At 36.0% G+C, this 26,048-nt stretch overlaps 1 pseudogene; it reads left to right on the forward strand.

Moving 5' to 3' along the window:
* Positions 1-1,320: 1,320 nt before the first annotated feature.
* On the forward strand, positions 1,321-25,571 carry LOC119996829 (annotated as a pseudogene).
* Positions 25,572-26,048: the final 477 nt, after the last annotated feature.

Below are 26,048 nucleotides of genomic sequence, written 5' to 3' on the forward strand. Positions count from 1 at the left end.
AAATGTTTTCTTTGTACATCGGCTCAAAGGTTGATGTTTTGTTGGATGATGGACGTAAAGCCAGTAGTAAGCCTCTTGTTGAATTGTTGGGCCCATCTTGAATTGTAACCTTGACTGCAAAATCTAATTGGGCTTTGGTCCTCGATTATGAACATTGTCAGAGCAATTGCAACAATCCCTTTTTAGTGGCCCATGGAGGCATTTTATTGTCACAATTAACGATCCATGGAAAAAAAAGTGGTGCAATGGTGTTGATTTATTGGGTCAATTTTGTTGTGGCAAATATGTAGCCATGATCCCATGGACTTTGGTTGGCTCTTCAAATTGACTTGCTTTTGGTTTTGAAGTGGGTTTCACAATAAAACACACTCATATCTACACTAAAATCAATATTGTGACCCACCTCTTTTACACAAAAAATAAAACCAACAAATTTGCACAATTGTATCAAAATATTGTGTTAGTCTAGTTATATCAACAAAATACCCAACCACATAAGCAAAACATGTATTTCAATACTCTCTCCGTCCCGTAAAGAGAGTCATACTTTCCTTATTCGTCTGTCCCAAATTATAGTCTTGTTTCATTTTTTAGAATGTAATCAATTCATTATTTTCCTAAAAAACTTCTATTTAATGTGCTTTGTTATCACAGTATTAATTAGGGTCATCTAAGTATTAATTAAGGGTGTATTAAGAAATATGTGAGTAAAATTGAATGCTGTTACTATATTAATTAGATTTTCTTAATCTATGTGAAAAAAGAAGTAGGACTGTCTTTACACGGAGGGATTACATCTTATTGTTCTAGTAAAAAACCATTATTGTGGTTGCTCTCATCGACTTTATAATGTTTTTCTTGATCTTTTGAGTTTCCTGTTATTATTGTTGGGAAGGAGATGTTCTCTGACATGCAACCAAATTTAAATCTTCGCTTATGGTGAAATAGAATCTGGAAAATCTTACATTATGGTGAGAGATACTATACAATTTCATTGATTTTATAAATAAATTTTCAAATTGAGCCTTGATTTCACCTACTAGCAAAAATATTTTCTTATTTTTCTTTTTTCGTTTTTGTTTATTGTGTGGTTAGAGATTTCGGATGCCGATTTGTTTAATGCAGAGTCCAAGGAAAAACACTTGTGGCCCAATTGGCATTTAGAACAAGTTGGATTATACAAAGGAGTCGAGGATCAGAAAACACGCATATGAAGCCCAATGGGCTTTTAGGACAAGTTGCATATCTAATTATTTATTTATATTTTATTATATTACAAAATATGACCGTTCGATGCGCAACGGGCAGTGTCCCTATCACGTTAGGTTTCCTTCACCGCGTCATGCAAATCAAAACTTTCCTTTCCCTTATTTGCAGAGATTCTCTTTTTTTCCCTTCCCTTTTACAGGGTTTCTATTTTTTAAACAGCAAAGCTTCACTCCGTCTTGATCCTAGTCGACTGGTTCAGCTATCTCTCTACTCCGTCGTCTCCTCTAGGGTTTCTTACAGTCGCAAATCAGGTATGCTTTTCCCCGAAAACTTTTCCTCTGCTTTTCTTTGTTTGGTTCCGAGATAGGGTGGGAAAAACATTCCCTAATTGCTTACTGTTGTGACCTAAGGAACATCTGTTTCACTTAACACTGCTTTTATTGCTTTAACTGTGTGTTTGCAAATTGATTTGGTGTATGTCAAATTCACATTCAGCTTGACCCTAAATTATTTTCTTCCCGAGCACCTGGCTTGCGCTTGCATGTGTGAACTTTACTTGCTGCGTGTTTTATCATCTCGGCCTTTTATCTCTACGAAACAATGTAAGGTTTGCCTTGGAAATTTGAGGATAATTGTTGCCTTTCACGATACCTTGCTGGGTATTTTATCAACTCAGCTATTCTGTCTATTTGCTATTTTTGAACTACTTTCGCCTTGGTTTTTTGTTGAACAGGAGGGGCCAAAATTTGTTCAGTTTCATGCACGATTCTTGATAAATCATGTCTAGAGTGGATGATCTATGGGAGCGGTTAGTGCGGGCTGCATTAAGAAGTATAAGAATTGGGACTGATGCACTTGGTCGCCCTGTTAGTGGAATTGCTGGGAATGTTCCATCTTCCCTTGCAAACAACAGGGATATAGATACAATTTTGAGAGCTGCTGATGAAATTCAAGATGAAGATCCTAATATCTCCAGAATTTGTATGTATCCTTTTTCTGAAAAAATTATTTCTTACATTTGTGTTTTTGGGTGTGACTGGATTTATTTTCATACATGTTTTTGCTATAAGGCCTTAGGTTGCCCGTGCTGATTGATCTGGTTTGAATGTTCTATTATATTTGTCATTTTTTCTCTCTCTCTCACGAGATGTAAAGTAGAGATGAAACAGTGTTGATTTGACTTTGCGGCGCTAGGGCTGGTTTTCTTTATTTTGAAATATCCTACAAATTTCCAGTTGTTTAATGCTAATTTTCAGTAATATGGCCTTATGTTGTCAGTTTTCACCATGAATTAATGGTGGCTATTTTAGTTAAGTTTCAGTTCTGGTCTGTTCTGACTATAATTTTCTGTAATATCCAGGCAGTTTCTCATGCCAAGCGAATACATGTTCGGTTTTGATTGGTGGTTGTTCAATTGCAATGGGGTGTACAGTGCTTGTCTTGTAACAATGTCCCGGATGCTCTAGTCTTGAATTGCTCATTATTTCCAAAAAAATAAATAAAAATGTTTGCCATTCCTAACAAAATTTTGTTGGAATTTACTTCTGGTGTTCCTTTCGAAGAAGAATTTCATACTCAATTTTAGTTAGTTTAAAACTTTAAATTGTGCAGATTCAAGTTGGTTAATTTCTGATTTTTTTTGGAAGAAACGAGTTCCGTGTTTGTTATAAATCTGTATGCCAATGATGTGTTGGGCTGGGGACATCTACCATTTTTTAAAACTTAAAGTTATTGAGTCTTCTATAGTACTTTTGATTTAGGAAAAGGTTCGTGTTGTTAGTAGAGTTATCAAAATCTTTTTTGGTTCAGCTCTCTAATGGTTTATTGAAGCTGGCCAGCTTCTCAACATTTAGTCAGGTCCAGTTTTACTGACAGGTATGTCGTGATAGTAAAGTGCTTCATTTTGAGTTGAACCCAGGAGTTTAAACATCTAATCTCTTAAATATGAGTTTTGATTTGTGCTCACCGTACTGCTCCATTGTTAGGCTCAAGTAGTTAGTTTGTGGGCTATTTTACCATTTTTTATTTTTTAATCACGATGTGATAGAAGAGAAGTTCAACTTTGTTCTTTACCTGTTTCAATGGCCATATATAGAAGAATCAAAAAGTGGAGGAAACAAGATGGATACCGAAGTCTAGAGCCAACAAATAGGGGTCTAATACTCTAATTTTTTACGTTCTGTTCAGCCGTGATATCAACAGGGAAATTGAGTTGCAACTTTGATCTTGTGTTTTTCTTGACCAAAAAAAAAAGAGATTAGCTTGAGCAAATATTTCAGATAATTTTTGTAATTTTGTAGATATAACAAAACGACGAGTTATGTTTTCTTTTGAATCACGGAAATACATTTTTCGTATTTTTTATTTTCAAGATGTGCATGATATATACAGTTTGTATGCATGATATATTGTGGATATACTTGTAGTTTGTATGATTATGCATATATGTATGTATATTTTTTTTAAAGATACTAACTTTTCAGTGTCTATCTGCAGTGTGTGAACATGCTTACTCACTTTCCTAAAATTTGGATCCCAATAGTGAAGGAAGAGGGGTTCTACAATTTAAGACTGGTTTAATGTCTGTTATCCAGGTATTATTTTGTTTAGTTTGCTTTAATGTGTAGATTTAACCTTTTGCTCTTAATTGAGTGAATGTTTAGTTGTTTATTGAGATGACCATGAAAACATTGTTAAGCATCTACTAAGGTGCCGAGACATGCCTCCGGTTATATCGTCATCATCATCCAAACCTTTATCCCAAAAGCTAGCTACACATTTTTTTCTTTGCACACAATATGTTGGATAAAAGACCAATCTCCACACAACCTTACCTCCTTTACCTTGGGCTCGACAATGCCTCTCTCTCTCTCTCTCTCCTCCTGAATTCCTGATTAATAATTAATTTATTAAAAAGCGAGAATATGATATGAGAGTGCATCTTGCACACTCAATGGAAACACCAAAAACTTGTATGAAGAAAAATCCCTTCAATCTCCTGAATTATTTTTTGACAAAAAAATTAACATTCTGATGTAGGTTGAAATTGAAAAGCTTGACCTTACATCTCCCATGGCCTCTGTAATCCTATTGAAATGAAAATACCTCCATCACCTAAATAGTAGTATGCGACTATGAGTTATTAAGGACAGCCCTTCAAAAGACCACAGGTCACATAAATTTGAACTGTCAAAACACAAGTTTCCATTTAACTGGTCGATGCATATGTGTAAGACTGAGTGCATTTGTGTGTTAGGATGGGCAGGGTAGCATGCCTGTGGTTATGTGTTATATGAATTATTTTTTTTTAGTGTGTTTCGAAAATGAAGTATTTTTGCCTTTTTATCTAGTGTTTTTTTAAAAAAAAATAATCTTGCAACGAACTAATGGTGAAAGCCTGAAAGGTCGGTTTTCATTTAATGTGATCTTCCCATAAAACAACCATTGCCTTTCCTTGTTCATTGGTGAATTTTCAGCAAAAGCTAGCTAAGAGGGAAGGTGGAACCATCGATAGAAGTCACGATATTGCTCGCTTACAAGAGTTTTACAGGATTTATAGAGAGAAGAACAATGTGTTCAAGCTACGGGAGGAAGAAATGAGGTTGAGGGAGTCTGGTGTTTTCAGTGGAAATCTTGGGGAGTATGTAACTTGAGCAGAGAAACAAATTTATTTATTATGTGAATTGAGCTTTGCCTTTGAAATATGACTTTTTGTTCTTATATTTTCAATGATAGTCTTGCCTCTGCTTTCTCTGACTGACTCGTGTGCTTTACTTGTGTTGTGCCTTTTGTAATTTTATTTTATTGGAAAGAGCAATAAGGTCAAGTGGTATCCTCGATTGGTTCTCTGGTGCTCAAGCTTCTTTCGGTAGGCAATAGTATTTTATTGTTCTTTGATGGTCTTGGGCTTATGTAGTTGATCATCCTTTTCAGTACATGGTTTGTGTTTTAAAATGATACAAAATATTATGTTTGTGTAAGAGAAAAATAATCTGATGATGACCTTTCTTTCTAACTTGACTTAATGCGATTTGCGGTATTTATAAAGTGGAAAAAGAAACAAACTGGATTTTATGATGGCTAATGGGCAGTGAGGCAGTTTTTGTAGATTGTATTTTCCATCCAACAAAACAGCTTGTGATTATCAGTGGAGTTATTGATATTGATCTGATGAGCTATTATTTTTTTGCGTGTCTGATTTCTGGATTTTGGGTTGCCACCAGTTCTTATTGTAGCTTCTAAGTTACACATAGATATCTTTATTACTTATCTTATGAATTTTATATGTGCCAACCTTTTCTTTTGTTTTGTTCCATGAATTTATTAAATCTAGATTGGAGTGGAAAACAGTTAAGAGGAAAAGAGTTTTTGCAACTCTGAAAGTTTTGGGAACAGTACTAGAGCAGCTTACCAAGGAAATTTCTGATGAGGTTTGAAAGTCTTATAATTTGCTCAGAACTGTGATCTAATTTTTTCTTTCGTTTTTTCTTTTTGGAAATTTGGATATATGACTTCATGGAACTAAGGATTCTGTACTTCAAAATGCCGTAAGAGAATGCTATCAATTTTACAACATGCAAACAACATTTGTTGAGTGTTGACTGCTGTTTACACTTTTATGTGGAGCATATAAAAATATAAATGTCAGCATGGTTTAATCATTGAGAAGAGAGTTGTAAATCATATTTTCCTTTTTTTCTTTCTTTCTTGGGGACGAATATGTGAATGATCATTTAAGTATATGTTATAAATCCCATCTCCTCTGTGTTGGGGAAATAATTTTGACCACTCTCATTTTTTAAGCTCACCTGATCTCTATTAAGATTTCCACGTTTTTTTCCTCTAATTTGAGGGCGTGCCAGCATGTGGTGGAGAGATCGAACTATAACATGCCAAGATCCTTTGGGGCATCTTTCTACTTTATTCGTTCTTTCCTCCTAAATATAATTAATATGTCTTCAATTCTTCATTAGATGGCGTGCTTCTGCTTCTCAGCAACACTCTAGAGGCCTAATGTTGTGGCTCTGTTTGGGCTCTAAACGAATTTAGTTGCTCTACTGCTCAGTTGCTGTAGCAGAATGTAACTATATCTTTGACATCCAGAACGATTTTTCTTGTGTGGACTGACTTTTCTGCATCCTGCCTGACATTACTGTTGTATTAAGTAATAATGCCCAAAATGTCGTTTAATGGATGATAGGGGATTTGATTGTGCTCAGTGAATTGCTCTGACTTTCTTCTCTGTTAATTATTCCTTTTACCTGAATGGTATCTGTTGTTTATTGCAATTACCGATGCTGTGGTATTTGCATTTTTGTTGCTCAGCCGTTATTTGTTATTGGGGTTGACCATTTATTTTATGATTGCTCTTTCTTGCAGTTGAAACGGGTGATTGAATCAGATGCTGCTATGACTGAAGACCTTATTGCTTATAACATAATTCCTCTGGACGCTCCTTCTATAACAAATTCCATTGGGTCCTTTCCGGAGGTCAAATATTTTACCTCTTCCACCTTTGATTTCCATAATTTATTTCTTGTGCAATTACCCTGCAACACTTGTCAACAGGTATGTGCAGCAGTTTCATCTTTGAAGTACCATAGGGGACTGCCAAAATTGCCTTCAGATTTTCCTACTCCTGCTACTAGAGATACCGAGCATGCTTGATTTTCTGCAATATATTTTTGGGTTTCAGGTTTGTAATCTTCAAAATCAGCTTTATTTGTTTACTATTGCTAGATGCCTTGGTATTGCGCCCTTAGTACTTTTTCTTATGTATTGTCAGTTGAGGAGGAAGCCTAGAGCATATGTAGTTTTCTTGCAGTCATTTTCTTTTACCCCTTGCCCTTGCCTCTTCTGTCTCTCTCTAAATATATACATTACTCTTTCCTTCCCACTTTTAAGTTCAATTATTTTAGTCTGTTCTTTCTGAAGAACATGGATAAGAAAACTTTACAATCAATTGAATGGGGCTTGCTATTTCAACTTTATGGCCGTGGCTTCTTACTTCAACAAGACAACATTGCATAATTGTGTCATCCATTTTATGGCACTGTTTTCATATAGATCTCTCAAATTTCGATTATGGCTATGATGCTTTCTTAGTTCCTTTCTCTCATTATGAAATTATTTGGCTGCCAGAAAGACAATGTCTCTAACCAGCGTGAACACGTGATCCACCTCCTTGCGAATGAGCAATCTCAACTTGGTGTTCCTGATGAAACAGAGCCTGTAAGTGTCTTTATATTAAACATCATGGATATTGACGATAGTCTTGGTCTGTTTTGGTTGTTGCTCAAGAAACTCTTTGTTTGGTGTCCATTGGAAATAGGTGAGACAATAGTTTGGCTCTTGTGATATTTTCTGCCCTGAATGTCAGAACTCACATTTTTCATCCCTAACTTTGTGAAGTATGTTTATAACTCTATAGCTCTACGATGGACATTGCACGTGTTAGGAAACTCATGGGCTTCTAACATGTCCATTAGATCTTTATTTTGTCGATGTGGGACTTTTCTCAACTGCATGTACAATTTCATCATATTGCTATGACTCTATGTTTGTCGGTAAATGCCTTTGCACGTACAGGCTTTTGATCACCTTTGCTGTAATTTTCTCTATTAGCTGTGTGTTCACTTTGGGTACTTTTATCTTTATTTTGCTCCTGCTCTAGAGATTGGATGAGGCTGCTGTACAGAATGTGTTCCTGAAGTCCCTTGAAAATTACATTAATTGGTGTAGCTACTTGTGCATTCAACCTGTATGGAGCAAGTATGGATTTTAGTCCTTTTTACTTATCTTGTGGATGTTGGTTCTGTATTTTCCTTTTTAAATTCGTTGGCATATGATGACGGGGAGTTATTGAGTGGTGCTGATGTTTTTTCAGTTTGGAGGCTGTTAGCAAGGAAAAGAAAATACTGTTTGTTTCCTTATATTTTCTAATATGGGGTGAAGCTTCTAACGTCAGGTTCTTCCGGAGTGCTTGTGCTACATATTTCATCATGTAAGTTGATGACCAGTTGACTTATTTATTAACTTTCTTGATGGAAATTCTGGTAACATCTGATCTATTTACACTGTTTTTGATATAAATTTCTTATGCCTGTACATGCATTCTGCACTGCAGCAAGATTGTTTTCTCTTGAAGTCCCCCTCCCATCTCTTTTTTCCCTAAGTGCTTCTAGAATCACCAATACTTGGTCCTGTCTTTTATCCCCTCATTGTCTTTGGACTTCTTTCAAGTTTGATTTTCTTGGGACCCTTTTTTCATGTCATATGGTGGATATTGTTGGTTCGCCTATGGTACTGCAACAAATTCTTTAACAATAAAGAAAAGATATTAATTCTTTACTCTGTTTTGTAACTTTGACTTGGTGTGCAGATGGTTAGGGAAATGGATGATATTTTAAGACAACAGCAGATTGCTCAGCCAGCCAATAGTTGTGCATCAGAGAATGATGTATCATTCCTTAGTAATGTCATTGGTCCTCTGTATGAGGTTGTTGCTGCGGTATGTGTCAAACCCTATTCTGATCCTCTGATAACAGATTTATATATTTAATCTGACTGATTATGAAATTACTAGATTTTTTAGATACACCGACAGCGGTTTTTAATTGGCTCATGCATCCATGTGTTTGTCTTTATTTTAATTTTTGTTTCATTGCTAAGATTTGCAAAATTCTTCAACTTATATGGTCATAGTATTTTTTTTTGGTATCTTTTTGGTTCCAATTCCTTCATAGATGAAGAATTTAGAAGCAACTCAGTAATCTTAGATTGCTGTGGAAGATTTTGGTTTTGTGAAGTCGTTATCTTTATACACTTGTGGAGCCCGGTTGGTGCCTATCAATATACTTGCTGCCTATTGATTTAGCCTCTGAACTTAAAGCTTGAAGCCAGTAAGGTAATAGCAGAATTAAAAAAAAATATTTTCAGGACTATTCCATTCGCGACTTCCTCGCTTATTTGGAAGGATTGAAATGCTGGACCTTTTAAATGATATTGAAACGTCATTTGAACTCTTTTTTTTATGGATGGCTTAACATTTTTATGTTGTGGCTATTAGATTTTTATAGCAAGCTATTGGAGAATAGTAACCATGTGCCCGGTATTTTTTTTTCCTGGCTGCATTTCGTTGGTGCTCCAACTAATAAATTTATTTGCGTCTCAAATTTTTTTAAAAAAAGAATACAAAGGGATACCTTATTTTTGGTCTTTTTCAGTTTTCTCCCCCTATGTGATGGATGGGAGAATGGTCTCTTCGTGTCCATTTTAATGGATTTCCTTGTTCCTGGAAGCTTAATGATAGTTATACGCTGTTTTTCAGACCTGTCTCTGTCATTTTCATGTGTGAGATACACAGTTTGTTTCAAAATGTTTTGACTTATGTTTAAGGATATGCAGGAAGCTGCGAACAGAGATAATGGAAGAGCACCTCATTCTTCTTGGAGAAACTATGATGATTTTAATGAATATTTTTGGTAACGATTTCCCCAAAGGCCGTGTTCCTCATTAAAGCATTTCTGTATTGGTGCTGACCTTACCTCCATTTCAGGTCACTTCATTTGCTCTATTGTGATGCACTAGTTACTTCAGAAGATTCTTGAAGCCTGTATGTTTTAGCTTTCTAGAAGCAAAGTGAGGTGAAAAGTAGCAACGTTTTCTTTGGGATTTAAAAAAACTTTTGGACCTTGAATCTGGCTTCAAGCTTGCTGCTCATCTTTAAGCTGGATTTACTTTCTTGACATGGGAGATGCTTTCTAATTATATTATTCGATTGTTGTTATACGAGGGTAAATATGTGGTCTTGCTCATGTTTTCGAAAAAATCTGGTCTTGCTAGAGAAAATGTTAAATTCTCCTAAAGTGAGGAATAACGAGGCTTTCTTTGATGGAGATGAGCAAATAGATTTCTTTGTTGTGGTGTGTTCAATTAACAATCTTTGAAGGTCAATATCAAGGAAATTATGCTGTTGTTCTAGTAAATTTGTCTCCGTTACGGCGTTACCTATTGGGTCTTCTTTTTGAATGGTAAAGTAAAATATATTGGAAAAAAAGGGCACTAAGACCAAGAGGATGCCATTTACAAATCATATGGAGACATTTATGCATTAAAATCCACACCTTAGATTCCTTGCTTTCGAATGCTCTCCTTTTCCTTCTGGGTTGCGAATGGCTTTTGATTTGCTTGGCGTGATGATTGGCAACTGTGTATCATTGCCTCGTATTGTTTGGCAGTAAATTTTGGCAATGTAGCATTATTGCCAAGTACTTGTATGCCAGTAGAAATTATGGCAGGATGGACTCTGTTGTGCAAACTTATATGTTTCACATATGGTAAGTTAATTTGTAAGATAATAGATTTAGCTATTCAGTGAATGCCTTTGTGTTTTACCTTGTCTAGCTTAACTTTTGTTGGTTTCTCTTGTTTCATTTTTAAACAGTATATGCTCGAATCCGGATCAAGTAAACGTCATGGAAAAACTTCGTTTGTTGAGCATCGAACGTTTCTTCATCTTTATCATAGTTTCCACCGTTTATGGATATTTCTTGTTATGATGCTGCAGGTAAGCCCATTCATCTTAAAGCCTTATTTCCATATTTCCCGTTGGTCTGTGTGTCCTCATATTAGTTTTGTTATTGTGCGGAAACTGCACGCTAGTCCTGCTTCTTTCTTGTTGTTCCTTTTTCCTAATCTGTTCCATTCTTTCCCTGTTCTGTTTTGCTTGCTTTGCTCTTAAATAGTTATCCCTCTGTACAATTACAGAAAGTAAGCGATCTGGTTCACATTTTTTTCTCTTTTTTATTGAGAATTTTTTTTTTTTAAAACATCTTCAGTGTCTTACACTTGAAAATAGTTGGGTTAACCACGTCCACTGTGGTCTAGTGAGAAAGGCGGGTCACCAATGACCTGCTAGATGCTGGCTTGAATCAAAAAAAAAAAAAGAATAAATAATTGAATATAAAAAAAGGATGGTTACAGTAAATAATTTCCAGAGTTCGTATGATTTTTCACTTTGAAATGTAGTTTTTAATTGGGATATTTTGTTTAGTCTCCCACTTGACTAAACCCCTTTTGGTTTATTTGTTTAACTCTTGTGTTTATTCTTCATAATTAATAATTTAAGTATCCTTACTGTTTTTACAGGGACTCACAATAATTGCATTTAATGATGGAAATTTGAACTCCAAGACATTACGCCAAGTTCTTAGTCTTGGCCCAACATTTGTTGTAATGAAATTTTTTGAGAGTAAGTTTCTTTATTGTCTAAAGTGATGTCTATAACAGAAAATGAAGAATGCACAAAAGAGAAAACATGTACTGTCTTTGATTCTTAACAATATGTCTCTTTCTCAATTTATATATGCAACCAATGTTTGCACATTATTTCTTGTACTGCTAAAATATTGTTCAGTCAACAGTTGAGGATTTTCATTTGGGATTTAGGCATCTTGGATGTCATCATGATGTATGGCGCATATTCTACATCGCGACGCGTTGCTGTTTCTTGAATTTTTCTACGTTTTATTTGGTTTGGTGCTGTTTCAGCTAGCATATCCTTCCTCTATGTGTATGTTCTTTGTAGCCTGGCTTTCCATCCATTGTTTCTTTTCTGTCGTTATTTGTTTTCTCATGTTGTTTACAGCTTCATATACAGATAATAGCTTACTGTCTAGCTGGTCTTTTGTGCTCCAATACAGAAAAGGTTACCAGGAAGAGAGTAAACCAAATGCACATTCTGTTCTCTTCAGATTGTATGTGATTGTTATAGGTGCATATGCTGGAGTCCAATTTTTTATTAGTGTTCTCATGAGAATACCGGCCTGCCACCTTTTAACCAATCAATGTGATCGCTGGCCTTTGATTCCCTTTGTCAAGTGGTTGCACCAGGTCTTTCACTATTTTATGCTCCCTCATCTCACCTCTATACTTGGGTTGTCAGTTTTGTTTATGGCTTTTATATATGTATGTATGTATATGTGTATATATATATGTATGTATGTATGTATGTATGTATGTATGTATATGTAGTTGAGGTTCTTTATATTTTTCTGTTAAATCATAATTTGTTGCTGATACTGCAATTTGTACTATCAAGGAGCGATACTACTGACTTCATCAAGTAATCCCTGACTTCTATTCTTTCACCATTTTCTGTTTATGGTTATACGTCATCTGGCACTCTAAAATGCATTCCCCTTTACTCTGGATATTACTAATTTCTTCCCACATACCTTATGATACAGGTATATGCTCTTTTGGCTAGTTAAGACTGCATATTCTGGTATTGATGGTACTGAGACTCAAGGTTTTGAGTTGTCTCCTGAAGCACGGGCTCAGGCTGACCTTAAGTTCACATACGTGGTTACATGTCAAATATATGGAAAGCAAAAGGAGGACCAAAAGCCTGAAGCAACTGATATTGCGTTGCTGATGCAAAGGTCAGCTGTAGGTTGCTTCTGTATAAGCTGAACTATTTTAATTTTCAGTGGTCTATCAATACTGTTAAGATTACTTACTTTGTTGGGTTGGGACATTTTACTTTTATACATATTGCAACACTCTCCCTCAAGTGTGGGCTGGGCAATCCGACGGCCCAACACGTGCACACAACAAAGGCCCAACACTAGGGCTACGCACAACGGCCCACACTTAGGGTAACAACAAATGGGGGCTAAATTGTAGAAGCTAAGGTTTGAACTCTAGACCTCATGCTCTGGTACCATTTTAAGATCAGTTACTTTGTCATTTAACCTCAATAAGTTAACTTGTTGGGTAGCGGCATTTCACATGATTTATACCATATTCTAACAAATACTAACCACAATTACAAGCCTTAATCTCTCGTGTATGGATCTGGGTACTTGAATTTTTGTTACCAATTACTAGGAATTGACTACATGGATCTGGTTTTGCCTCTTTATTTCTAAGACAGTACTTTTTGGCCTTTTCTCTTCCAAGGAGTACTGTTACCATCAATTTTGACTACTAGATAGGTATCCCTTGCATTAGCTCATTTTTAATGAAACAGCCTCTTGGCAGTTTCATCCAATTCCATTTATGGAGATAGTAACTTGTCCCATATCATCATATTTCTTGTCTTTGTTTAATCTTCCTTTTTTTTATTTAATTTTGGGATTCATTCAGTTTCTAGAATTTGATATTTGAGCATTTCCAGCTGTAATAATTTTTGGCTAGAAATGTATTTTATAACTTATATTTCTTGCATTATGCACATCCAATATATTCTGTTTCCCTTCTTTTAGAAATGAAGCTTTGTGTGTTGCATTCATTGATGAAGTTGAAACTCTGAAGGATGGTATAGTCCACACAGAATACTATTCAAAGCTTGTGAAGGAGGACATCAATGGAAAAGACAAGGTTGGCATATCCTATATTGAAAAAAAAATAAAATTTGATTTGGTGGTTAAATTTTTTGCTTTTTCTACTTTGTTACATGAGTAATTTATTTCAGACATTCTTTACTTGAATGTTGTTTATTTATTAGATTCTGATGGCTAAAGGAATCCTTGGTTATTGTTCTTTTTTGTTCAAATAATAGAAAATGAAGACAAGACTTCTCTTTCTCTGTGTGTGTGTGTGTGTGTGTTTAGGGTTAGATTGGAATTTCATTTTAGCTTGAGGTTTCTAAGTTTCCTAGTTTTTTATGTATTTGACCATTTTATTGGGATGAAAAGTTTTTTAAATTTGCCATTAGACACACGTGGAACAATAACACACACCTAATAAAATAGGTCAATTAGCAGTCCTCCCTGACATCACCCCCTTCCCCTTGTCTCTTTCTCCAGCAGCAAAATAGAAAAAGAAAAACAATCGAACACAGGTAGGTAACTTTTCATTTTACCAATACTAATCCTACCCAGGAGCTGTAACTTTATAGCTATAGCTCAATTGTGATAACCCAGTTGTTCAATATGCATTACCAGTGGTTTTCTCTGACATTGTGGATGTCCCTGTGAACTGATCTATTTCAATTTTCAAATAGTTTGATTATTACTTCTTGCATAGGAATGATGCACCATGCTTTCTGGGTTTTCGATATTTTTTATCAAAAGGAGAAATGATGCTTTTATTATGCTCAAATTGAGGATTAAATCTCTCTTCAATCTTCTCTTGCTTGAATGTCTCAACTATAAAAGTTCGAAAAAAATATGCTCTTCGTTGTATTCTGTTAAACTAGTTGTTGTGGAATTGGACTTCTATTTGGTTGGTCACGGGACTATATTATGTTCCCTCACACTTGGATATTATTTGATAATGCAAATAAAATTAGTTCAATGCAACAGTAAGGTTCATGTTGTCCTGCATTGTAATTAACACTGGGAGAGGTTATAGGGTAATTCTAATTAGTAATTGTTGTATGGTAGTGCTGATATTTTTTTCAATAAGAAAAAAGAAAAAACCTATTGCTGGCCCTAATACTGGAAGTTGCTCCCCTTTTTACGAGATCCTCTTAGCTCAAGAGAGGAAACAAGTGGAGTTGCTCTGATGACTAAATTGATTGTGGTAGGGTATAAATGATATATAGGGATGTAGCTCCACTCTGTATTCTTTTTTGTGTGTTTGTCTGCATGTGGGTCAAGTGGACAAACACATTGTCTTTTGTATTGGATTTTTTTAACCGGACCATCATTGTCAACACAACATCCCAAATATTTGAGTTTGCTACAAGAATCTTAATAGAGTATGAGAAACTTAAAATGTGTTATTTCATGGTTGGTTAAATTGATTTTCATGTCCCACATTCTGCAGTGGATTAGTATCTCTAGTCATTAGGTATCCTGGCATGCTTTCTTCTCAATTATGTTATGTGTCGAACATGCCACTTATTTTTTCTAGTTTGCAGGAAGTTTACTCTATAAAATTGCCCAGAAATCCAAAACTTGGCAAAGGGAAACCTGAGAATCAAAACCATGCAATTATATTTACTCGTGGAAATGCGGTTCAAACCATTGATATGAATCATGTGAGACTTGAGAGTTTTTCCGGTCAGTCAATGCAGTTCTTTTGGACATCCTGTTTTGACGAAACCTATAATCTAGTTGTGATGTGTTCTAATTGTTAGGTGTTTCATGTTGTTTTAGTTCACATAAAAGAAGAATTTAGCGCTACACGGTTGTTTCTAATTGTTGGATCCATGTGTGTGTGTCGTGGCCGATTATTCTTTCTTCATACTTTCATCAAACAATTTTGGGTTTTCATGACACCTGAAACTTTTTGCAAGCTTGGATGTTGACCTAAAAAGCCATAGTGCGTAGGGATTTTTCTTGCTTGAGCTTTCTGTTATTTTCTCAGGAGAACTGTACACATTTTGAATGCCTTGAATTTCATCACTTTTACTAGAGATTTGACAAGTTGACACGCTGGGCTGCTCTCACTCTTGCATAACCTGACCCCTCTACCCTCACTCTCTCCATCTATGCACACATGTGCATCTACATACAAATATGCTTGGATGCATGCACCCTTGCTTGTGCATGTAGAGAACGAATGTAGATACATGTGATAATTTTGTCTTTGCATGTGTGTACTATTCTATGTTACCAAAAATGCATGTTCAGTCTTTATTGAAGTTGGGGAAAAAATCTGAACTTCGATTGAGTTTTGCTGGTCACTGCTATTACAACTGTTGCCAAATACGATATGCGCAATTATATTTCAATTGCTTAAATTTGAAACTAGTTTAGTTTATTTGTCTGTTGGGTTGCTTTTTTCTCCCCATCCCTTTTCTTACCTATTTTTTCTATTGCTTTTTTTTTTTCGCATTTGAATTTGAAAAGTTTTTTCCATCTCTATATTGCTTGTACTAGGACAACTATTTTGAGGAAGCCTTGAAAATGAGAAATCTTCTCGAGGAATTCCATTATGATCATGGTATTCGTCCTGCTACCATCCTTGGTGTCAGGGAACATGTGTTTACTGGAAGGTATTTTCCCATTTAGTCAATTTCGGATCTGAACATTCGACCAATTTTACCGTTACAACATTTGATTACTTGTGATTGTGTGCAGTGTCTCTTCTTTGGCCTCCTTTATGTCCAATCAAGAAACAAGCTTTGTAACTCTGGGTCAGCGTGTGCTTGCAAATGCTTTGAAGTAAGTCCAGTTTAATGGCTCAAATTTTTTGTTTTGTTTGCTTGAAAGAAAAGGTTCTAATGTATTTGTTCCTTTCTAGGTTCATAGATTTATTAACTTTGTGCATCTATACAATGTCAGGGTTTGCATGCATTATGTTCATCCTGATGTTTTTGATAGAGTTTCCCACGTTACACAAGATGGTATCAGCAAGGCCTCTCGCATTATCAACATCAGTGAAGACATTTTTGCAGGTATTCTGTTTCTCGCAATGGATTTGGAGGGAAGGAAACAAGTTGATCCAAGCAGAGTGCTAGTGTCTTTGGGTTTGGTTTGGTACATAAAACCTAAATGTCAAGACATTAAAGTTTTGTCCAGCCAGATCAGGCTTCTCTGTAAAAATCTGATTAGGGCTTGCTTAACCTAACAAGTTTGTTAGAGCTTAAGTTCAGAATTGAACCTATCCACCTATCAAGTTTGGCATGACAATTGAACCATATAAAATTTTCTTTGCAGAACTTTTTTTGGGGTCAAAATATAGCTGTGCACCTTGGGGGTGCAACCCAATACGATTACAAATCAGCTAAGCTGATAATAGCAAATGAGTTCTTGCAAGTGTTTGATAGCCAGAATTTAGGAGTACACAGGGAATTATAGATGAGTCTGTCCGTAAGTGTCTCCTTGCCATTGAAGATTCTATTGTTCTCTAACCAAACTAGCCAGGTGTTATTTTCATCTCTAACCAAACTAGAGATATTCTACATTTCTAGGGAGACAAAGGTGCAGAGCCTTTGTAAAATTCCTATCAAAAAGACATTTCTTTGGTGTCTGTCGAATAGTGTCTGTTGAGGCTTAATAGTTCTACTGTATGAATGTGTTAAGTGTTACACGGTGATTCAGGCATGATACTATTTTGGATTTTGGCAATAGGAGATGAAAAGAGGGGAGGGGGCGGCGACGGTTGTGTGATATGTAAAAGATGAACAGAGAAGGATGAGATAGAGAGTGATCTAAATTTCGAGATATGCCTCATTTGCTGTTATTATCCTCACATAGCTCAATTAAAAGTTACACTATTGGTCTGAAAATCAGTTTTCTGCTATTGATTTTGTTTAGTTTCTCTAATTACAAAATATGAGGAGTTAGTAAGACGGTTTACATATTTTCCAAGATGGATGGAAATAAACATGGATGGAAGTGGTAAAAAATAGGTGGACTCTACCGGATTGGTAGAGTGTAATCGTGGACCAAAATAAATGGTGCAATGAAATCTACGTAGAGGATTTGAACTGGTTTTCACATGGATTTGGGCAGCCGACGCCTTTGGTGTTTTGGTTCATGCTTTGATGATGATGGTGAAATTCTCTATAAATAACCGGTGGCTTATACATTGTGCACGGAATGTTTATCTTGTGCCACATGATGCTACTCTGTCAAACAGGAAAGAGTGCTGATAGATGTACCATACTTTTATTGGCATTCATATTTCATGCTAATAATTGAAAATGATAAACATCAAAAGGGACATAAGTGCTACGCTGCCACATAAATGTTGAATTTTGAAGTTTTTGTTTAGTTTTAGAATGGGGGTTCCAAAGTTAGATTGTCTAGAATGGGATGAATCCTGTTCAAATATCTGTCTTACTAGAGGGGGGGGGGGGGGTGTTCAATTTGTGTGTAATTTTGTGAGGACCTTCTAATTTGGCTTCTGTGATTTACCCTTTTTGGTTGTTACCTATTATGTTCTCTTCTATTGAATTCCTTAATTGTCTCTTCTCAAAGTCTTAGAGAAGATCCTATGCTTAATTGTATAATTATGTTATTTTACTTGCAGGAATTTTTTTCCTAATTATGCAATTTTACTATGATGCAGGATTTAACTCAACTTTACGCCAAGGGAATATAACTCATCATGAGTATATTCAGGTATGATTGTTCACTTCCTCGTAATATTTATATTTGATGTTAATTTTCTAATTCAAGGTCTTCAGGTTGGTAAAGGAAGGGATGTTGGCCTCAATCAGATTGCTTTTTTCGAGGGGAAGGTTGCTGGTGGTAATGGCGAGCAAGTTCTTAGTCGAGATGTTTACAGGCTTGGACAACTATTTGATTTCTTTCGGATGTTGTCATTCTATTTTACCACTGTGGGATACTACTTTTGTAACATGGTATATTTCACTGTCTTTAGGCGTTGTGACAATTTCCTTTCATTTGATAAATTGAGTTGTGTGTTTGCTCGAGTTGTCTAGAGAAATTTTGAGGGAAAAATGGGAAGGGGACAAGTAATAATTTACCAATATATTCTGATGTTCTAATTTGGGCATTTCACGCATATTCTTCTTCTCTTGGGCTTTCTTTATCAATTTTTTTTTTCAGTTTAATCGTGTGCTGCTTGTTTTGCCTGCTTTTTTTATAATCGCAAAATGGATATTGCATTGCCCTAAGAGTAATCCTGACGTGGAACTCATACACTGAAAAAATTGTTGTCATCTCAATTATCACCTTCTTGTGTCCATGGCTTTACATTCCAAGTACATTAAATGAACAAGAAAAGTTTTGACCACTGAAAATTTACCTCCTTGTGAGAAACTGGATGCAGTCAGTATTATTTGGAACTCCAAGCCGTAATCTATAGTGTTGCATGTCTGAACAGTTCTTTTCATTTTATTTTGCAGTTAACGGTGCTAACTGTATATATTTTCCTTTACGGGAGGACATATTTGGTAAGTCTGAGCATCATTTCTTTCATATCTGAATTCTGAAAATATCACGCTTTTGTTCAAATTAATTTCTCTGCTCGTCATAAAAGAATGCTTCATTAAAAGCATATCTAATTTGAAAGATTTGCTATCGACCTGTCATAGAGATATCTTTTTCTGTATTCTGGCTTTCTGCTGATATTGTTGAAAGGGATTTCTTTTTTATATATTTTTTAAAATATTATTTGATATGGAGCTAACTGATCTAAATGATTGCATGTTTCCATGTTCCATATTTCATTCTAATAGCTTCGGTTGATGACTTCTAGAGTGAACATTGAATTAATGGTGCCATATTCGCAATTAAATTCTAAGCCAATTTTTTGGGAATTTGTTATTGTCTTGATAGACCGTGCGCTATTTGAAAAATCAAATTCATGCTGAAGTTGTCGTCATTATCTAGGGGGAGGGTGTCGAGCATGTCTCTTTTAAATGAGGATTGAGAAGTATACTGTAATTGGTCTATATAATATTAGAGTTTTTAAAGATCTGCATTTTAGTGTTGATTTTTTACTTGATATGTGCTAATTAGCATTAAGCTAACTGGCTTTCTACGGTTTTGCCATAACACCTACTGGAACTCTTCTCCTTCTCTCTCTGATGTGATGTTGTTTCAGGCATTATCTGGTGTGGGTGAAACTATTCAAGTGAGAGCTCGCATAACAGATAACACAGCACTGAGTGCTGCTCTGAATACTCAGTTTCTTCTCCAAATTGGTGTATTTACTGCTGTGCCATTGATTTTTGGTCTCGTCTTGGAACAGGGCTTGCTAAAGGTAAATGCTGATCCTACATCTAATATTTCTTTTTTACATGATTTTTATTATTCTTTCTTTCCTTATGTTGATTTTTCCCCTTATTTTAATCTGGATTTTCAAATAGAAAATTGCAAAACTATTTATTCACTCATATGTTAATCTATTTATTATCACTCCAGGCTGTTGTCAGTTTTATCACTGTTAACATATTGGGCCCCTTTTCCAACCCCTTAAAATGCCTATCAAGAAGTTGGAGGAAACTCTCATTTAAACCACACACCAGCCCTTTTCCCAATCGATGTGGGATATTCAACACCCGCTCGCACGTGTGTGGGCTGTGAGCCCAATGCCTCACCTGGGCCTGCTCACACCACACACATGTGGAGTTTTACATCGCATTGGGCTGGCTCCGATACCATGTTAACATATTGGGCCCCTTGTCCAACCCCTTAAAAGGCCTATCAAGAAGCTGGAGGTAACTCTCATTTAAACCATACACCAGCCCTTTTCCCAATCGATGTGGGATATTCAACAATCACAATGCAGCTTCAGCTTTGTGCCGTCTTCTGTACATTCTCTTTGGGCACAAAAACACATTATTGCAGTCGAACAATACTTCATGGTGGTGCAAAGGTATGTTGTTCTTCTTGTTTTATTGCTCAATTGTTCTTTTCCATTGTAGCTTGCTAAAGCATTCTGGGTTTCTTGGTAGTATCGAGCTACTGGCAGAGGATTTGTGGTCCGGCATATTAAATTTGCTGAGAACTACAGGCTTTACTCCCGTAGTCATTTTGTGAAAGGGTTTGTATTTCTCTCTTCCCCAGCTCCGCACCCCTACCTCCCGCTCCTTTATTTTCCTGAAATCTTGCACATTTGTTTGCAATGCAATAACTGATTTGATGTATGCTCTTATCTCCAGATTTGAGGTCGTGATATTGTTGATAGTGTACCTTGCATATGGATATAATGAAGGCGGTGCCCTCTCATATATTCTTCTGAGCATCAGCAGTTGGGTTATGGCTCTTTCTTGGCTTTTTGCTCCATATTTGTTCAATCCATCTGGATTTGAGTGGCAAAAGTAAGTACAGTTTTCTATATTTTCCTGCGTATGAGGAGCACCATTAGTTCAAATTGTCAAGCTCTATACCACCATGCCTTGGGGCAGGGGTTTCAATCCCTATTGAACATTATCAAAATCATCATCCGAGTCTTTGTCCCGAAAGTTTGGGGTCGGCTAAATCCCTATTGAACAATAAAAAAAATAATCCCAGTTTTGCGTAATAACTATGTATTTTGTATTTATAGGACAGTGGAGGACTTCAGAGATTGGACATACTGGCTTCTTTATCGAGGTGGCATTGGAGTTAAGGGAGAAGAAAGCCGGGAAGCCTGGTGGGATGAGGAACTGGTAACTTTTATTTTCCTTGGCATGCCTGTTCTAATTATGTGTGGGCTAATGTGCTTATGATTGGCTAACATAATTAACATTTTTTGGATTTGAAGGATAATGTTATGCTCCCTGAATTTCAAAGGACAAAATAGCTGTTTTTACTTTTTTTATTTTTTGAATGCAATTTATTCACTATTTATGAAGGTAACCTATCAATCAGATCTTTATATAATATATTTCCGTACATCCTTGCGAGTTTTTCACTCCCAGAGCACATACCTGAACTTTCCTTTTATTATTCTTTCTTGCATGTTCACGGGGATACAATCTTGTTACCAACTCTGTATGTTTAGTAGTTCTTGTAATTTTTTTTGCTTTTTTTTTTAAATTGAGAACAGGAAGCAAGACCTGACATATATGCCTTTTGTTTTCTCATTTTCTGCCAAGTGCTGGCCACTTCAGATCTAGCTAGCAAGAAGAAAGTGAAAAGAACCGATAATCCAATCTTAGGCAAAAAAAGACTATTTGATGAATCCTGCCATTATTACTCATGTAAAGGTTGGGCATACTATAGATTACAACATCTATAATTATGCCAACTGCACTGGAATAAGGAACGTGTCCCATGCTTCTTCTCTCTGCCGTAGGCGCATAAATAATTTACAACTTGAAATGTGTATCAGATGGTGTGTAACAGGCAATCCTGCATGTGCAAGAGCTTTTTCAATATGAACATAGTTTTCAGCCAGTTGATGTGTCTGAATCGCTATCCATAAAATCTTTTTTGTTGCTTATTGATCTTTCATCCCAAATTCATTACTTGGTTGATTTTTTTTTCTTTACTTTTAGCAGTTATTAACATGTGATCAGCATAATAAAAAGCACAAGAAAATCCTCTTTTTTTTTTCTTTTTTTTTTTTTGCAGACATGGACTTCTTTGCTATTAACAATGAACCCGTCAAATGAGATAGAGAGAGAGAGAGAGAGATTTTAGTAAAACTTGTTTTGTTCAGGTTTTATTGCTTGGGGAAAACAATACTCAAATATATGCTTTGTTTCTGACTAAATTAATAAAGATTTGGTGACCAGTTAAAGCTAGACAATGAGAACTTTGGATAGGCCTATGCATAAAAAGGTAAAAGTGAACAACACTCGTGCACAAGGCTCCTGCAGTGGTTGGGGTCGGGAATATGCAAGATGTACGCAGACCTTCTCACATAATACGTAGGCTCTTTGTTAACCTATGACATCTAGATTGCACCCCAGTAATTATGGCTCAAATTGTACCACCAAGCCACATGTTCGCCTGTAGGATAGGCCTTATGCATATTAACCCGAACATATTGGGGGTACCAGGTGGTGAGGTGACTCTGGTGCTATATGTCTTTATCTCTTTGATTTACTTTTGTTGCACCCTTTGTTACTTGCCCTTCTTCAGGTAAAACCGTAAAAGACAGAGTTGAACATTATTTATCAAATTTTTCTAGGTTCACGTTTTTTTGTTGCCTTTTTATGGTTTTGTAGTGCTACATTTATCACCTCACTGCGCTTTACCACCATTATGTTTGGTCCTTATTATCTAGTTCCTTGTTTCATTGTTAATAAAGCTCAAGGATTGCATACACAGGCACATATCCGAACCATCAGAGGGAGCATAATGGAGACTATTTTGAGTCTTAGATTTTTCATCTTCCAGTATGGCATTGTGTACAAGTTACAGTTACAAGGAACAAATACATCATTGACGGTAACCCCGCACTCATTACTGATAGGTTTTGTCTATGCATTTTTCCGCCAAACCTGTATTTGATTGCCTTAGGTGCCTAGTTTTCCACTATATGTTAGGCCTTTGTCCTTTGAACTGAAACTATTCTTTTACCAATTCTGTAAGTGTCCATTTTTCTTTATGTAAAGCTATTGTCATCTATTTTATGTTCGGCCTGATAGGAATATTCACCTGTGGTGTGACTCTTAACATCTCTTCTTTCTGTATCTAAACCATGTGATTTCTTGAATTTATGACTCGAACCATTTTAAAATAAATATGGTGAGATTTATAAATTCTATATTGATACCTGTGTCAAACAAGACAAGTTACAGCTCCTCAGAAGGGAAAAGAAGACTATCAAGATAGTTTCCACAATAATGTGAAAATTGTTTTCCAAATTGAGATTGCCGTTTCAAAGCTTTCAGGTCTCCTGGAATATAACTGCTGCTTGTATTTTGGTGGTTGCATTTTTACAATGCTTTTTATGTAGGACGATGATATCCTACTTGTTAACAGCCTTTCTCCTGAACAAGTTCTTATATGCCAATCATTGGTTCTGCTACATGGACAGCCAGCTGTCATTAAGCAAGACTAATTAGAGTTTCCCTTTTTGTTGCAAAGTTTGCTTGTGGTTTAAATTGTTTCTCCTCTTTCATTATAAAGCAAGGAGGACAACAATCATTCCGGTGTCTAGCCATGGAGAATATATATTATTGCTACTTCTGGTGTTTCTTGTTCTGCATAAAGTGTGGCCTTTAACGTTGTAAAATGATAACTGAACGCTGTCATTTGTGGCATGTTTGATACCTTTTAGGTTTATGGCCTGTCATGGGTCGTGCTAGCGGTGATTATTATTCTTTTCAAGGTGTGTATATGACTGGAGAACTCGAGATACTGGTCTTGACACTTCAAGACTGCAATGGTGATGCAAATTTTAATTGCCATTTAAATCTTTTATATGCAGGTGTTCACATTCAGCCAGAAGATATCAGTTAATTTCCAGCTCCTATTGCGCTTCATCCAAGGAATCTCTTTCTTGATGGCACTGGCTGGTTTAGCCATCGCAGTTGTATTTACAGACTTGACAGTTCCAGACATTTTTGCATGCATCTTGGCATTTGTGCCCACCGGATGGGGGATTCTATCTGTGAGTGCTCGTCAGCTTACTTAGAAGTATCTGACATTTCTTTCCTTGGCATCTTTGCTATCTTCTCATCATACTTTTTAAACAGGGACTTCAGAGCTGAAAAATGAACGACACTTGCTCATAAAATATAATCCTAAAACTTTTGGAGGATCTAACTGGGGTCCACCAAACCACATACAATTTAATCCCACTTCTCGTTGGGTGTAAGCATTTCCTCATTTTAATTGCATATTTGACATATCTGACCTGAGATTTGTTGCAATTTGGGTACTTTCTCCATGCTTATTCCTCGAGATGTTTTTAATCTTAATCGATTTTGTCACATTATATTCAGTCAGTGCATCTCTACCTAAACAAAAGTGTTGTTTCTTATCCTCATCATTCCTTGTTTAGCTGCATGTTTAATCTCTTTTATACTGCTAATTTTTTTTCAGTTTTGCAAGCCCATATTGTAGCAAAAACTTTAGGTCAGATGAAAATGTATTTTAAAATATGTTAGAGCTCTTTTTTTTAAAAAAAAAAACTGGCAACTACAGATGGGTGGCGCTAGTTGGTACCCCAACTATTATATACCATTTTTTTCATGTTCAAATGAAAATGTTTGTAATACTGAGCAGCTAGCAGTTAATTAATTATATTTGTGCTATGAAATCCTAATAAATAAGAGGCTAATAGAAATATCATGAGTCGTGGTATTCTCTCTCAGCAATTTTTTTAATGATCAAAGAATTTCCTTTTGTAGTTTCCTTCCATTTGTAATATTTGGTTTTTCCAACTTGTTTTCCAGATCGCATCTGCGTGGAAACCAATTATGAAAAAGCTGGGATTGTGGCAATCCATTCGGTCCATTGCACGTTTATATGATGCAGGAATGGGGATGATTATTTTCATCCCTGTTGCATTATTCTCGTGGTTTCCATTTGTATCAACATTCCAAACTCGGCTCATGTTCAACCAGGCGTTCAGCCGAGGGTTGGAAATTTCTCTCATTCTTGCAGGAAACAATCCCAACACGGGGATATGATGACAAACCCAATCTTGTAAGTACTGTTGTAAATAACCAAACAACATTCTTTTCTATGACTTTTGGGTCTTCTTTTCTTGGTTTGCAATTCCATTGTGTATGTCTTTTTGGTTGCCATTCTTTAAAGGAATTTAGTGGTTAATGAAACCACTCTAATGCGGATGAGACCGATGTAGTCGTGGAACATCAAAAAAAAAAATTGATTCATCAATCTCTCTCGTTATAAACAGCAACTCCTATTCTATGCTTGTAGCTCGACATGGGAGAGATTGGAGATGCTTTCAGGGAACTCTCATTACGGTGCCGTAAGTTTTTATTCCAGATTTTGAGATGCAAGGACTTGAGCAGAGGATCGTGGCTTTCTTTACTATTACTGCTACTTTCATTATAGTTTATTTGTTCTTTTTTTCCGTTTTAATCTGCTTCATCTTTAGTTGTTTCTTTCTTTGCTCTCTGCCTGCTTGCATTCCAGGTCATCCCATCTGAGGGAAACTATTGCTAGCGTAGTATCGCCGTTTCAGGCTGCTGTCAACTCCATTGATGATTTATTTTATTTAGTCAGTAGAATTATGCGTATGGCATCAGTGCTTCACTCGAGTTGCAAAAACTTTGTGCGTTTCTTACTTTCAGCAAGAAGCCTTTTTAGTGAATGGTGGATGCAAAATGTGTGGATATATAAAGAATACTTCATTGGTTAACCATCAGGAAAACAGCTTCGTAATAAACTAGGATTGAATACTGAGGTGCATGTATAAAAGAGAATCAATTGTGGGAATCAAAGGTCAACATGATGTCAAAAGGTTTGCAGTCGTGAGATACAAGAACAGCAGTGAACAAGCGTTATTGGTGTAATCGAGCATATGAATATGATCTTGTTGAGAATATAAGCAAGAAA

Source organism: Tripterygium wilfordii, chromosome 4, assembly GCF_013401445.1.
Source record: "Tripterygium wilfordii isolate XIE 37 chromosome 4, ASM1340144v1, whole genome shotgun sequence".
NCBI lineage: Eukaryota > Viridiplantae > Streptophyta > Magnoliopsida > Celastrales > Celastraceae > Tripterygium > Tripterygium wilfordii.